This window comes from Pogoniulus pusillus, chromosome 35 (genome assembly GCF_015220805.1).
Source record: "Pogoniulus pusillus isolate bPogPus1 chromosome 35, bPogPus1.pri, whole genome shotgun sequence".
NCBI classification, from domain to species: domain Eukaryota; kingdom Metazoa; phylum Chordata; class Aves; order Piciformes; family Lybiidae; genus Pogoniulus; species Pogoniulus pusillus.
The window spans coordinates 647368-661682 of record NC_087298.1 but is presented as its reverse complement, the minus strand read 5'-3'; the positions used below and the strand labels follow the sequence as shown (position 1 = coordinate 661682).

Here is a 14315-nt window from a genome sequence, read left to right as displayed (position 1 = left end):
GCCAAATGGCGCTGCGCGCTGACTGCCGCACATACGGCACGCACAGGCACCGCCGCCGCGCTCCCGTCAATACGGTAACGGCCTGCGGCCCGCGCCCCTGCCGCGGGGACAGCGCCCCCTGCCGGCGCTGCGCGGCAGAGCACCTGCCCGGGAGCGGGGCCGGGGCGCGGCGGGGAAGGCTTTCAGCGACGGACCGCGCCGGCCCCGCCGCTTCCGGGCCGGTGCCAGGTGAGTGGCCGCAGCCGGCGCCGCTCCGGGCAGCTCCGGGCCGGGCCTGGCCGAGGCGCAGAGCCCTGCCGAGGCTCCGCCGCCGCGCCTGGCTCCCCGCGCAGCCGGCTCTGTGCCCAGGGGCCTGTCGCGGCCTAGCCCGAGGGGAGCGGGGGGTGGCGGCGATGCCGCTCCGGGGGTAGGCTCTTCGCAGCCTAAATAAAGCCACGAAGCAGCCTTCGGCCTCTCCGCAGAGCCGTGTGCGGGGGTACGGCAGCCCTGCTGAGGCACCGGGAGCCGCCTGCAGGTGGCCGTAGCGGCGCGGCCTGCCCTGAGGCGTCCCCGAGCGAGGCGGCGGCGGAGCAGCGCTGCGCTGTGCGGGCAGGGAGCTCAGCGAGCGCCGCTGCCGCCGCCTCAGCAGTGCCTCCGTGCGCAGCCTGCGCCCGGCCGCGGCGCCTGGGCGGGTGGCTGCCGGGGGAGCGGGGCGGGCTAGCGGCAGGCTGCCGGTGGGAGCCAGAGGAGCTGGCGGCAGCGGCGCTGTGTTGGCGCAGAACCGCAGCGACCGTGCGGCTGGAAGAGCCCTCGGAGGTCATCCAGTCCGACCGCGGAGCCGCCGCGGAGGGGTCGGCACTGAGACGCCTCCGTCTGCAGCCGGGCGCGGAGCTCCTGCCGCCGCCTTCAGGCGCTTTGGGGAACGGGGAGCGAGGGGGACGGGAGGCGCCGCAAGGTGCCCGGAGGTGTCCTGGGCTTGGGGCGGCAGAGCAGGTTCGTGAAACGTGCTGATCGCAGGAGCGAGAGGTGAGCAGCTGAAGCTCCGGGGATGCTCCTCTGGGGAGGGCCTGGAGGCAGCAGCTGAACACACACCTTGGACGTGAGATCGCCCCACAGGGGGGCCCTCTTGAGAGGGGATTGCAGAGTCAGCTGCTGTAAATGCCCCGAGGAGTTTGGCTCTGGTGCCTCCTGACTGCTCCGGTGAGCTGCAGGGCAGAGTTTGAGTGGCCTCAGGAGCAGCTCCTGCATCTTGATCCTTCTCTGAGACAGGAATTGGTCAGCTCCACTGAGCACTGCTGCTGCACCGAGTCATGCACAAGGAGGTCTTAACCTTTGCTGCTAAGGCTCTCTGGTGACAGGTGAGGTGATCAGGGCTGAGCTGTTCCTGCTGTGGCCTCCTTCCCTGATGGTGCAGTGGGTGAAGGATGTTAATGCAGTGAGAATGACCAAGTGAGGTCTGGAAACCACAGCAGCTTCCTGCCATGGGCAGGCAGGCAGGGGAGGGTGGCAGCAGGGCTGGCAGCTCAGCTTCAGTCCTGTGGCAAGAGTTGGTTGAGGCTGGGGAGGGACTTTGGAGAAGGGCTGGGAGTGGCAGGCTGAGGGACAATGGCTTTGAGCTGGGAGAGGGGAGAGTGAGAGTGGAGAGGAGGGAGAAAGTGTTGAGAGTGAGGGTGGGGAGAGACTGGCACAGGTTCAGGGTGCTGAGACACTGGCACAGGTTGCCCAGGGAGGTTGTGGAGCACAGAAGCACCCAATGTGATCTTTGATCACGTTGGGTGCTTCTGTGCTCCACAACCTCCCTGAAGGTGTTGAAGTCCAGTTTGGATGAGGCCTTGAGCAAGCTGTGCTGGTGGGAGGTGTCCCTGCCCATGGCAGGGGTTGGCACTGGCTGATCTGGAAGGTCCCTGCCAGCCCAGAGCATTCTGTGGTTCTAGGGTTGCTGCTTTTTTTCTCTCTGAAGAGAATCCACTTGAAGTGATCATGGAAGAAGGACATGGAACTCTTGGAGCAGGTCCAGAGGAGGCCACCAAGATGCTCAGAGGGCTGGAGAAGCTCTGCTGTGGGGAGAGGCTGGAAGAGTTGGGGCTGTGCAGCCTGCAGAAGAGAAGGCTGCAGGGAGAGCTGAGAGCAGCTTCCAGTGCCTGAAGGGGCTGCAGGAGAGCTGGGCAGGGACTGTGGAGAAGGGCTGGGAGTGGCAGGCTGAGGGACAATGGTTTGGAATGAGAGCAGAGCAGATTGAGGTTGGATGTGAGGAACAAGTTCTGCACCAGGAGGCTGCTGGAGCACTGCAGCAGCTTGCCCAGGGAGGTTGAGGCCCATCCCTGGAGGTACTCAAGGTGAGGCTGGACAGGGCTGTGGGCAGCCTGCTCTGGTGGAGGATGTCCCTGCTGGGTGCAGGGGTTGGACTGGCTGAGCTTTGGAGCTCCCTTCCAGCCCAGTCTGACTGTGTGCATGTGGTGGTGGCAGAACACAGCCTGTGTCTGGGGACAGCATCTCCAGCTGCAGCAGCTCTCAAGTGAGCCCTGAAGATGGTGCAGAGTTCAGAGGAGGCCACAGGAATGCTGTGGGCCTGGGAGAGAAGCTGTGAGCAGGCTGAACGAGCTCAGTGTGGGCAGGCACGTCCAGAGGGGAGGGCTGAGCAGTGACTCAGCTGCACTGCCCGTGGGGAAGTGCCTGGGAGCTGGATGCTGGCAGCCCTTCCAGCAAAGGCATCCTGAGAGCCAGGAACTGCCAGTCAGGGGGCACGGGCTGCTGCCAGTCAGAGGGCACAGGCTGCTGCCAGTCAGGGGGCACGGGCTGCTGCCAGTCAGAGGGCAGGGCTGCTGCCAGTCAGAGGGCACAGACTGCTGCCAGTCAGGGGGCACGGGCTGCTGCCAGTCAGGGGGCACGGGCTGCTGCCAGTCAGAGGGCACAGACTGCTGCCAGTCAGAGGGCACAGGCTGCTGCCAGTCAGGGGGCACAGACTGCTGCCAGTCAGGGGGCACGGGCTGCTGCCAGTCAGAGGGCACAGACTGCTGCCAGTCAGGGGGCACAGGCTGCTGCCAGTCAGAGGGCAGGGCTGCTGCCAGTCAGAGGGCACAGACTGCTGCCAGTGGGACAGCATTGCCCAGCAGTGCTGGAGCTCACTCACAGGAGCAGCTCCAGCAGAGGCCAAGGGCCTGCTCATGGCTTGCAGCCCCCAGGCTGCAGCAGTAGCAGCTGGGAGTGTGGGCTCAAGGCTGGGGCAGCTTGCTGCTGAGGGCCTGCTGGGTGCCTGGGGGGCATCAGTGAGTCCCCTCCTGGCACTGCTCTTGGCTGCAGGAGTGGCAGCAGTTTATTTTGCTCAGAGGGCTGCACTGCCACGTTGAGAGAGGTCTGAGCCATCTTCTGCTTTTGGGTGAAGCTCTGCTCCGAGGGGCTCACAGGCAGAGGGGAGCCAGAGCAAGGCAGTGTGTTTCTGGAGGCACTGTTGTTTGAATCATCAGGGCCTGGCCAGGCAGCAGAGCTGGGCAAGTGGGGGCTCAGAGAGCCCACTCCCTGTGTGTGTCTGCCCTGTGTGCTTGCAGCCTGGCCCAGGGCTGAGGTCAGGAAGGGATTTCCAGCAAGGTCCCAGCAGTTGTTTTATTTCACCCTCAGCAGGGCACAGCTTCCAGGCTGGCACTTCTATGCTGGCACCTTTTTTATCTTGCCAGGTTCTTGTCAAGGGCTTTGGCTTCATGGCAGGGTGTGAGAGGAGCACTGCAGCCAGGGCCTTGGCATGGCACTAAAGAAATAAACCTCCCTCTGCTTCTCTGAGTGAGGAAAGTGCCTCTGGCCCAGCAGAGTGCACTGTGCTGTGCTCTGGGGGCTTGTGCCCTGCCCAGGGCTGGGAGTCAGCTTTTGGCAGTGTCACCAGCAGGCAGCACTGCTGCTCCCCTGGGTTTTCTCACTGCACACACAAGCATCAGAGTGACAAGAATCAGACCTCAGCAGCTGGAGTAGAACCAGGAGGTCAGAGGGGCTCAGGTTGGAGGGGACCTCAGAGGTCATCTTCAACCTCCCTGCCATGGGCAGGGACACCTCTGGGTTGCTCAAGGCCTCATCCAGCCTGGCCTTCAGCACCTCCAGGGCAACCTATGCCAGAGCCTCACCACCCTCACACTCAGGAACTTCTTCCTCAGCTCCACTCTAACCCTGCTGTGCCTCAGCTCCAAACCATTCCCCCTTGGCCTGGTTCAGACACCCTCAGCTAAAGTCTCTCTGCAGCCTTCCTGCAGGATCCCTCCAGGCTCTGGCAGCAGCTCTGCATGTTCTGGAATGTAACTGATCCCTCAGCAGACCTGTGTGGAGAGGTCAAGGCAGTGATGGTGTCTGCCAGGAGCCATAATGCTTCCCTGCATGCCTCTGTTGGTGCTCAGAGCTTAGCAGTGAGCAGACTTTGCCCAGGTCTCTTTCTGGGGGAGTTAAATGTGCTGCTGCTGATGGCAGGAGAGGAAATGGCCTGAAATTGTGCCAAGGGAGGCACAACTGGGTTGGAGATGAGGAAAAAAAATGCTGCAAGAGTGGTCAGGGACTGGCACAGGCTGCCCAGGGAGGTGCTGGAGTCCCCATGCCTGGAGGTGTTGAAGAAACCTGTGGCCATGGCACCTGGGGACAGGGTTTAGAGGCCATGGTGGTGCTTGGACTGGATGATCTTGCAGAGATTTGCCAGCCCAAACAGTTCCATGACTGTATGAAGCCTCATCAGGCCAAACTGTGGGACCCACAGAGGCACCTGCAGAACTCTGAGGCACCTGAGCTGCAGCACCTCCCAGGGCTTCTGGTGCAGTCACACAAGGTAGGGTTGGTCCTTAGTGCCTGCCATGGCAAATGGCAAACAGCAGCTGGCAGAGCTAAACCAAGAGGGGTTCTGGAGCACTCCAAAGGCAGCTTGGAGAGAGGAAAGAGCAGGAGGGAGCAGTGCCTGTGAAGTGTTGTCAGCTCTGCAGGGAAGCTCTGGGATGTGGCAGCTCAGAGCTTAGTGGAGGGGCAGAGGTGCCCATGCATGGCTGGCAAGAGGAGCAGAGCTGTGCCCTTCCCTGCTGCCAGCCACAGACAGGCAGTAATGCTTGCATTAAGTGATCTGTTGCTGTGTGAAGCCTGAGAGGAGAGGAGCTGAGGGGCACAGGGCACCTCAGGGCCACCTAAAGCACCACTTTGGCAGGCATTTCCCTGCAGTTAAGTGTTGCTCTTCTGAAGCAAAATGTACCAGCTGGGCTCCAGAGCTGATCCCTGCCTTTCTGCAGTGTGCCAGTGCCTAGAAAGGGAAAAGGCTTCTCACTTGCTCCAGCTCTGGGGATGTTTGGTGCTCAGGGGGCTGGAGACCTGCTGCGAGGTCAGGCTGAGGGAGTTGTTCAGCCTGGAGAAGAGAAGGCTCCAGGCAGGCCTTAGAGCAGCCTTGCAGTGCCTGAAGGGGCTGCAGGAAGGCTGCAGAGGGACTGCTGACAAGGACTGGGAGTGCCAGTCAGGGCTGGAAGGGACCACAAGGAGCAGCCAGTTCCATCCCCCTGCCATGCCCAGGGACACCCTACCCTAGAGCAGGCTGCACACAGCCTCAGCCAGCCTGGCCTCAAACACCTCCAGCCATGGGGCCTCAACCACCTCCCTGGGCAACCCAGTCCAGCCTCTCACCACTCTCATGGTGCTGAGCTTCCTCCTCACCTCCAGCCTCACTCTCCCCACCTCCAGCTTTGCCCCATGGTTTGAAATGAGAAGAGAGGAGATTCAGATTGGGTGTTAGGTATAAGTTCTTAGCAGGCAGTGTGAGCTTGCAGCCCAAAAAGCCAAGGGCAGCCTGGGCTGCATCCAAAGCAACATGGCCAGAGATGGGGAGAGGAGATCCTGCCCCTCTGCTCTGGGGAGAATCATAGAATCAGCCAGGTTGGAAGAGAGCTCCAAGCTCCTCCAGCCCAACCTAGCACCCAGCCCTATGCAGTCAACCAGACCATGGCACTAAGTGCCCCAGCCAGGCTTGGCTTCAACACCTCCACCCACAGTGACTCCACCACCTCCCTGGGCAGCCCATTCCAATGCCAATCACTCTCTCTGCCAACAGCTTCCTCCTAACATCCAGCCTGAACCTGCCCTGGCACAACTTGAGGCTGTGTCCCCTGTTCTGTTGGTGGTTGCCTGGGAGAAGAGCCCAACCCCACCTGGCTACAGCCTCCCTGCAGGTACTGTGCCCAGCTCTGGAACCCTCAACACAGCAAGGACATGGAACTGCTGGAGAGAGTCCAGAGGAGGTCCACCAAAATGCTCAGGGGGCTGGAGAAGCTCTGCTACAAAGACAGCCTGAGGGAGCTGAGGTTGTTCAGCCTGGGGGAGAGAAGGCTGTGGGGAGACCTAATAATTACCTTCCAGTACCTGAAGGGGACTACAAGAAGGCTGCAGAGAGACTCTGTGCAAAGGCCTGCAGGGCCAGGACCAGAGGCAATGACTTTGAACTAGAGCAGAGCAGGTTGAGACTGGATGTGAGGAACAAGTTCTGCACCAGGAGGCTGCTGCAGCACTGCAGCAGGTTGCTCAGGGAGGTAGCCAAGGCCCATCCTGGAGATACTCAAGGTGAGGCTGGACAGGGCTGTGGGCAACCTGCTCTGGTGGAGGATGTCCCTGCTGGGTGCAGGGCTTGGACTGGCTGAGCGTTGGAGCTCCCTTCCAGCCCAGACCATTCTGTGCTGTGAGAGCCTCCTGTTGTATCCACGGGCACAGAGGGGGGGATGGGCACAAAGGGGGGGATGGGCACAGAGGGGCTGAGCAGCAGCAAAGGAGCAGACCTGCCCTCAGGGAGGAGCTCCAGCTGGGCACACAGGAGGTGGGCACACAGGAGGTGGGCACACAGGGCGGTGGGCACAGGGTGGTGTCCAGGCTTCAGCTCTGAGCTGCACCGGCCTGGTTAAGGGCAGTGTGGCAGATGGCAGTGACAACGTCTGGCGAAAGCTGGTGAGGAGGAATGGAAGGAGTGTGAGGTGTGGGAGGGCTGGGGAGGAGCTCCAGCGAGCCGCCTGGCAGCAGAGCCGCCTGGAGGCGTCTCCCCAGGGGACCGAGGTCTGGCTGCCGCAGTGCATCTGCACAGAGGTCGGTGCTGCACCCTGGCCAAGCAGCCTGCCAGGCGAGAGTCCTGCCAGCAGTCTGAGTTCAGGATGGGGCTGTCCTTTCCCAGCAGTGCTGCCTCCCTGCTGGCTGCTCTGGGGCCGGGGATCCTCTCTGGTCTGCAGATAACAGTCAAGCAAGCCCCCCCCTGCCTCCATCATTCACATCTGCTGCTCTCAGCTTTGGCACCTCCTGGGGAGGGTCCTCTGGGCATGGTGCTTGATTCTGGCTCCAGGTAGAGCCAGACCTGCTTGAGGGTGAGACAACTGATCACATCTGCAGCAGCTTTGTGGAGGAAAAGACATCTCTGTGCTACTGGTTCCTAGAGAATAATCCTCACTGCAGGGACTTGTGCAAGCAGTAGGTGAGCAGCCCCAAGGCAGCTGAGTGCTGGCTGCAGCCAGAGCAGTGTGGGCAGGGGGCAGGAGAGGGGATTGTGCCCCTTGGCTCTGCTCTGCTCAGACCTCACCTCCAGTCCTGCCTCCAGCTCTGCTGTCCCCAGCAGTAGCAGGACACAGAGCTGTGGAGTGAGGCCAGAGGAGGCCACAAAGATGCTGCCAGGGCTGCAGCAGCTCTGCTGTGAGCACAGGCTGAGGGAGCTGGGGGGGTGCAGCCTGGGGAGGAGAAGGCTCCAGGGGCACCTCAGAGCTGCTGCCAGAGCCTGAAGGGATCCTGCAGGAAGGCTGCAGAGAGACTTTAGCTGAGGATGTCTGAGCCAGGCCAAGGGGAATGGTTTGGAGCTGAGGCAGAAGTTCTGCAGTGTGAGGGTGGTGAGAGTCTGGCACAGGCCTGGTTGGATGAGACCTTGAGCAGACAAATCCCTGCCCATGGCAGGGGGGTTGAAGTAGATGATGTCTGAGCTCACTCCCAGCCTAAGCCATTCCACGACTCTGTGTTGTAGTTAAAGGAAGGAGAAGTGGTTGGGAGCCTGATGAGACCAGAGCAGCTAAAACCCTGATCCCCCAAAGCCCCCAGGTGAGTGCTGCTCCTCTGCCCAGTGTGTCCCAGTGGTGTAGTTGTGTGCTCCCTGCACAGCTGCACCAGTGTGGATCTCAGAGGAGGATGAAGTGGCTGATGGAGAAGCAGCATCTGTAAGGAGTGGGGGAGGTAAGAAAAGACATCAGTGTCTAACTGCTGCTGCAGACACCAGCACTGAGACCCATCTGAGACACCTCTGAGCTGTGGAGCTGTTGGTGTCCTGCTGCAGAGCTGGAGCTGTGGGTCCTACAGACCTCACCTGCTGGCTGCTGCTGGCTGAAATAAATAAGGGCTTCAGAGCCTCCTTTTGACAGTGTTCTGTAGAGCCAGAGGCTCTGCTCAGGGCTTCACTGAGGCTGTGAGAGCACAGCTGCAGATCTGTGCCAGTGCAGCTGAGACCTGGCTGCTGGGCACCTGCTGAGTGCTGCTCAGCTCAGTGTCACTGTGGCTGCTGGTCTGTGGTGCCAGGCTGGAGCAGAAGGGCTCCAGGTGCACCTCCTGCATTTCAATACACTGCTCTTCACTGCACCTCCAGCTCCCTCCAGGCTTTGCTCCCACTTCATGTTGGGTCTAAATGTGTGGCTGCTGTCACAGAACCTCAGCACAGGGAGGGACCTCTGGAGATCAGCCAGTCTGACCCCCTGCTCCAGCAGGACACCCACAGCAGCTTGCCCGGGGGGGTTGGAAGCTCTCCAGAGCAGGAGACTCCACAACCTCTCTGAGCAGCTTGCTCCAGGCTCCCCTCTGGGGCTGCTCTTCTGCAGGCTCTCAGCCCCAGGGCTCTCAGCCTTTGCTCTCACAGAGCTGCTCCAGGCCCTTGCTGGACTCTCTCCAGCAGTTCCCTGTCTGTGTTGGACTGGGGAGCCCAGAGCTGGGCCCAGTGCTCAGAGGTGGCTTCACCAGGGCAGAATAAAGGGAGAGGAGACAATTTAGGCTGCTCCTTTCTGGGTAAGACTGTTTCTGCCCCTGCTGTGGGGTTTATTCTTGCTGTGGCTCATCTTGGCCTCAAACAGCAGGATGCTGAGCATGGAGCTGTGCAGCTCAGGTTTTGCTCTCCTTTCCCCACATTTCCATCCTGTGCTGCAGTGCTCTGTGCTTCAGGAGGCACTTTGGGTTCTGTGCTCATACAAGTCCCTTTCTCAAGGCAGCCTGCACCCCCTGTCCACTGCTGAACCTCTTCATGTCAAACTCTGCCTGAGCCTCCCCAGGGAAGGAGATTTTGTGTCAGAAGGAAAGCTGCAGGAACACAGCAGTGCTGTGAGGAGTGTCTGAAACTGTGAGAAAGCACAGGGGGGACCTTGAGCTGCTTGGGAAATGCTCTCTGTGGGAACCTGCTCCACATGGGGAGGTTAAATGACTGCCTGTGAGCTTGGGGGACTGAGATCTCCAGCTGCAGCTGAAGGAAGTGGGCTTGGCTTTGTCAGAGAGCACAGAATGGGTTGGGATGGAAGAGAGCTTCAGGATCATCCAGTGCCAGCCTTGCCATGGGCAGGGTCACCTCCCACCAGCACAGCTCCTCAAGGCCTCATCCAGCCTGGACTTCAACACCTCCAGGCAGGGGCAGCCACAGCCTCCCTGGGCAGCCTGTGCCAGGCTCTCCCCACCCTCTCAGCAATCTCTTCCTCTTCTCCACTCTCACTCTCCCCTCTCCCAGCTCAAAGCCATTGTCCCTCAGCCTGCCACTCCCAGCCCTTCTCCAAAGTCCCTCCCCAGCTCTCCTGCAGCCCTTCAGGCACTGGAAGCTGCTCTGAGCTCTCCTTGTAGCCTTCTGTTCTCTGCAGGCTGCACAGCCCCAACTCTCCCAGCCTGTGCCCACAGCAGAGCTTCTCCAGCCCTCTGAGCACCTCCATGGCCTCCTCTGGGCCCTCTGCAGCAGCTCCAGGCCCTTCTTGTGCTGGGTTCCCAGAGCTGGAGGCAGTGCTGCAGGTGAGGGCTGAGCAGATTGGAGGGGCAGAATCCCCTCCCTGTGCTGCTGCTCTGCCTGCTCTGCCTGCAGCCAGCACACAGCTGGCTCTGGGCTGCCAGGGACCAGTGCTGGCTGCTGGGCACTTGGGCACCAACTGACACCCCCAAGGCCTTCTCCTGCAGGCTGCTCTCAGCCACTCACCCAGCCTGGATCTGTGCTTGGGATTGCCCTGCCCCAGGTGCAGGACCTTGCACTTGGCCTTGTTGAATGCCATGAGGTTGACTTCAGTCCAGCTCTGCAGCCTGTCTGGGTCCCTCTGGATGGATCCTCCCCTCCAGCCTGTCAGCAGCACCACACAGGTTGGTGTAGGTGTCAGCCACACTGAGGGTGTCTCCATCCCACTGCTCAGGTTAAAGAGCACTGGTCCCAGTCCCTGCCCCTCTGCTTTGCAGGGTGAGCAGCTGCTGGTGCAGGCTGCCCAGGGCTGCTCTCTGGGAGCTGAAAGCATCATTGTTGGGCTGTGTTCTGGAAGCAGGAGTGGCCTCTGGGTGATTGGAGTGGCAGGGAGGGGAGGTCTCCTGATGGGGCATGTGGCAGTGGTGACCTGCCTGGCGTGGCACACTGCTGGCACTGCTCTGCAGGGCTCGGTGGCTTCTGTGGCTCTCGACCTTACCGTGCAGGTGTTCAGGAAGGAGTAGCAACGTTAGCCTGTGAGGCTGGTTCAGGAGGCTGGTTTGGAGCCCTGACCGAGGTGCTCCAGTTCAGATCTGCAGCCTGCAGGCGCTGTATCTGCTCCCGGAGCTCCGTTGCTGACAGTCCTCTGTTCCCTTGCAGCTGCGGTGCCAGCAGACGTCCTCGGCAGATGACCTCTCCCCCAGCCTCCTGCAGGGGTGAGTTTGCTGCTGCTCTGCAGCTGAACCTGTTCGGTACGGGACAAAGCCTGCGTGCGGCAGGCTGGGGGCAGTGCAGCCTAAGGAATCCCTCCCCCCATCTGCTCTCAGCTTCGCCAGGGATCCTTTCAGCCTGCAGTCCTTCGCTGAGCCCTTTCACCTGCGCTGCAGCTTGGCTGTTTGCGGGACAGGTGAGCCGAGTGCGCTGGCGCAGGGCACAGGCTGGGAGCGTTTGGGGCTGTTTAGCCTGGAGAAGAGAAGGCTCCAGGCAGACCTCAGAGCTGCACTTCAGTATCTGCTCCAGGCTCCAGAACCCTCACAAGGACAAAGGTTCCCCTCCTGTTCCCCTGGCACCTCCTCTGCTCCAGCTGGCACCCAGTGCCCCTTGTGCTGCCCTTGGCCACCCCTGGGCAGAGCCTGGTTGCGTCCTGCCCACACTGCCCTGCACATCTTCAGCGCAGCACTGAGGGCATCCCCAGCTCCTCTGCACCTTCCCTTCCCATGGCATCATCAGGGGGTTGGCACTGGATGAGCTTTAAGATCCCTTCCAACCCATTCTCTGAGTCTGTGGCACAAACACTGGTGCTGATTTGTGGGTAATTGTGCAGTGGTGCTGCAGGTGAAGCCTTTGCTCCTCTCCCCATCACTGTGACCATGGAAAGCCTCCCGGTGTGGGGAGGAGGAGGCAGCAGCAGGAGGCAGCAGCTTACCTGCAGCCAGGATTTCCTGAGGGTTTGCTCCCAGCTGGTGCAGAGATGTTGAACATTTCCTTCCTTTTGTGAAGCCTTCCTCGGCCAGAGGTGGATCCAGTTCATGTTTCCTGCCTGCCCTGCAGAGAAGGATTTCTTTCTTGGAGCCCTCCCCACTTTCCACATGCAGAGGAGTTGCTGGCAGGACCTGTGGCAGGTTTTGTGAGGAGACAGCTCTGCAGTGGCAGTGCTTGCCTGAGAGCCACTCGAGGGCTCAGAACTGCCCAGGGCAGCATTTCTTTGCATGCTTTGGCAGCGACCTCAGCACAGACCTTCTCCCTCAGCTGACTCCTGAGCACCGTGAATTGGCTCTGAAGTTCACTGCAGTGCATCCTGAGCTGGTCTCTTGCTGGGCTGAATGCAGCCAAAGCAGAGCACTTCATGGAATGGGTTGGGTTGGAAGAGAGCTCCAAAGCTCAGCCAGTCCAATCCCTGCACCCAGCAGGCACATCCTCCACCAGAGCAGGCTGCCCACAGCCCTGTCCAGCCTCACCTTGAGTAGCTCCAGGGATGGGCCTCAAGCACCTCCCTGGGCAACCTGCTGCAGTGCTGCAGCAGCCTCCTGGTGCAGAACTTGTTCCCAACACCCAAACTCAATCTGCTCTGCTCTCATTTCAAACCACTGTCCCTTGTCCTGCCACTCCCAGCCCTTCTCCAAAGTCCCTCCCCAGCTCTCCTGCAGCCCCTTCAGGCACTGGAAGCTGCTCTAAGGTCTCTCTGGAGCCTTCTCCTCCCCAGGCTGCACAGCCCCAACTCTCCCAGCCTGTCCCCACAGGGGATCTTCTGCAGCCCTCTGCTCCTCTTGGTGGCCTCCTCTGGACCCTCTCCACCAGCTCCAGGTCTCTCCTGTACTGGGCTCCCACAGCTGACCCCAGCCCTGCAGGTGAGGTCTCCCCAGAGCAGAGGGGCAGGATCTCCTCTCTCTGCCCTTGGCCTTCTGTGCTGCCAGTGTCCATTGCTGGCTCCTGTCCAGGTGCAGAGTCTGTCTTTGCTGCTTGCCTGGTTTATTCCAGCTTGTCTTTGACTCCTGGCAGTCACCAGAGTCTCCTTCAGTTCTCTTTCAGATGCCACACAGCAGGTGCCCCTCAAGTCAGGCCACACCTTGAGTGCTGTGTCCAGTTCTGGGCTCCTCCATTGCAGAGAGATGTTGAGGTGCTGGAAGGTGTTTGGAGAAGGGCAGCAAGGCTGGGGAGGGGCCTGGAGCAGAGCCCTGTGAGGAGAGGCTGAGGGAGCTGGGGGGGTGCAGCCTGCAGCAGAGGAGGCTCAGGGCAGAGCTCATTGCTGCCTGCAGCTGCCTGCAGGGAGGCTGTAGCCAGGTGGGGTTGGGATCTGCTGCCAGGCAGCCAGGGACAGAAGAAGGGGACAGAGCCTGAAGCTGTGCCAGGGCAGGTCTAGGCTGTATGTGAGGAGGAAGTTGTTGGCAGAGAGAGTGATTGGCATTGGAATGGGCTGCCCAGGGAGGTGGTGGAGTGGCTGTGGGTGGAGGTGTTCTTGCCAAGCCTGGCTGGGGCACTTAGTGCCATGGTCTGGTTGGTTGGGCAGGGCTGGGTGCTAGGTTGGGCTGGAGGAGCTTGGAGCTCTCTTCCAACCTTGATTTGATGATTCTCTGCCAAGTGCCAGTGCAGTCACTTGCCACAGGAAGCAAAGTGTCTGCCAGCACAGGTGTGCCTGGCATTTTAAGGAGGTGGCATCAGACTGTTCTGCTCCTCCAGGTCACAGAAGAGAGTGGGATCCATCTGGCAGGCTTTAGGAGTCGGTGATGGGGAAGAGCAGGTTGTGGCCCTGCTGCCTGAGGCAGGTAGCAGGCCAGGCCATGCTGGTGTAGCTCAGATGAAGGAGTTCTCTGCTCTGTCAGCAGATCCCTCGGCCCAGCAAGCTCGAGAGAAGACAAGCCCCTGGCAGCAGCTGTGCAGCCACTGCTGGCAGCGCCTCTGGGCAGCAGTCAGAGTGCTCTGGCTTTGGCAGGGGCCAGGTCAGCCAGCTGCTGGCTCCCAGCCTTGCTGAGAGGGGCAGACAGGTTGTGTCTGAGGCAGCTTAGATGCTATTTGGCTCTCTGGGTCTTTGCTCAAGAGTTTCTTGCACAAGAAGAAAGAGAGAAGCCCAAAGCATCGTTGGAAGAGGGCTGTGGAATGCAAAGGGGGAGGCTGTTTGTTGGCCTCTTGCCTCTGCTGGTGCTCTCCTCAGGAGGGCTGAGCTGAGCTTTGCAGCAGAAGGCAGAAGATGGACCCTGGGAGGATCAGACAGCCCCAGCTCACTCAGTCCCTATCCCCAGCTCTGCACTCCTGCCAAGTTAGGCTCTGCAGCCCTTGGTGCTAGAGGGTGTTTAGATGAGGTTTGTTTGCTCATTCCAGAGCAGTGGTGAATGAAAGAGGTCTTCAGTTGGCAAGAGGAATTCCTCTGGAGGTGGATTTTGCAGGCCCTTGTCCTGTGTTGTGCTTTCATCTGAAATAGGCTTGGGCAGCCTTGCCCAGCTTTGAAGTCTGAGCAGCTGATTGGGTTGGAGACCTCCAGGCCAGCTGAGTGCCTGATTCTGTTTGCTAGCAGAGTTCTGGCGCTGCTGCTGCTTTTGGCTTCTCTTTTAACTGCCTTTATGCTCAACAGCTTTCATCATGTTCCCATCACAAGCAGCTCTTAAACTGGGGTGATGTGTAAACATAGGAGCAGCTTCTAAACTGGAGCAGGAGTTTGCTTCACACACAGCTCAGGCTGTGAGAAATCAGAGTTGTT

General features: G+C 60.4%; 1 protein-coding gene across 3 annotated transcripts in view; it reads left to right on the top strand.

Moving 5' to 3' along the window:
- The first annotated feature begins 148 nt into the window (after positions 1-148).
- The window catches only part of EXD3 (exonuclease 3'-5' domain containing 3), a 336064-nt gene continuing 321897 nt past the window's right edge, over positions 149-14315 (top strand). For all 3 annotated transcript variants that reach the window (XM_064171098.1, XM_064171097.1, XM_064171096.1), the window contains exons 1-2: positions 149-228; positions 10784-10839. The gene's annotated coding sequence lies outside the window, so the exon portion shown is untranslated. The remainder of the gene's footprint in view (positions 229-10783; positions 10840-14315) is intronic.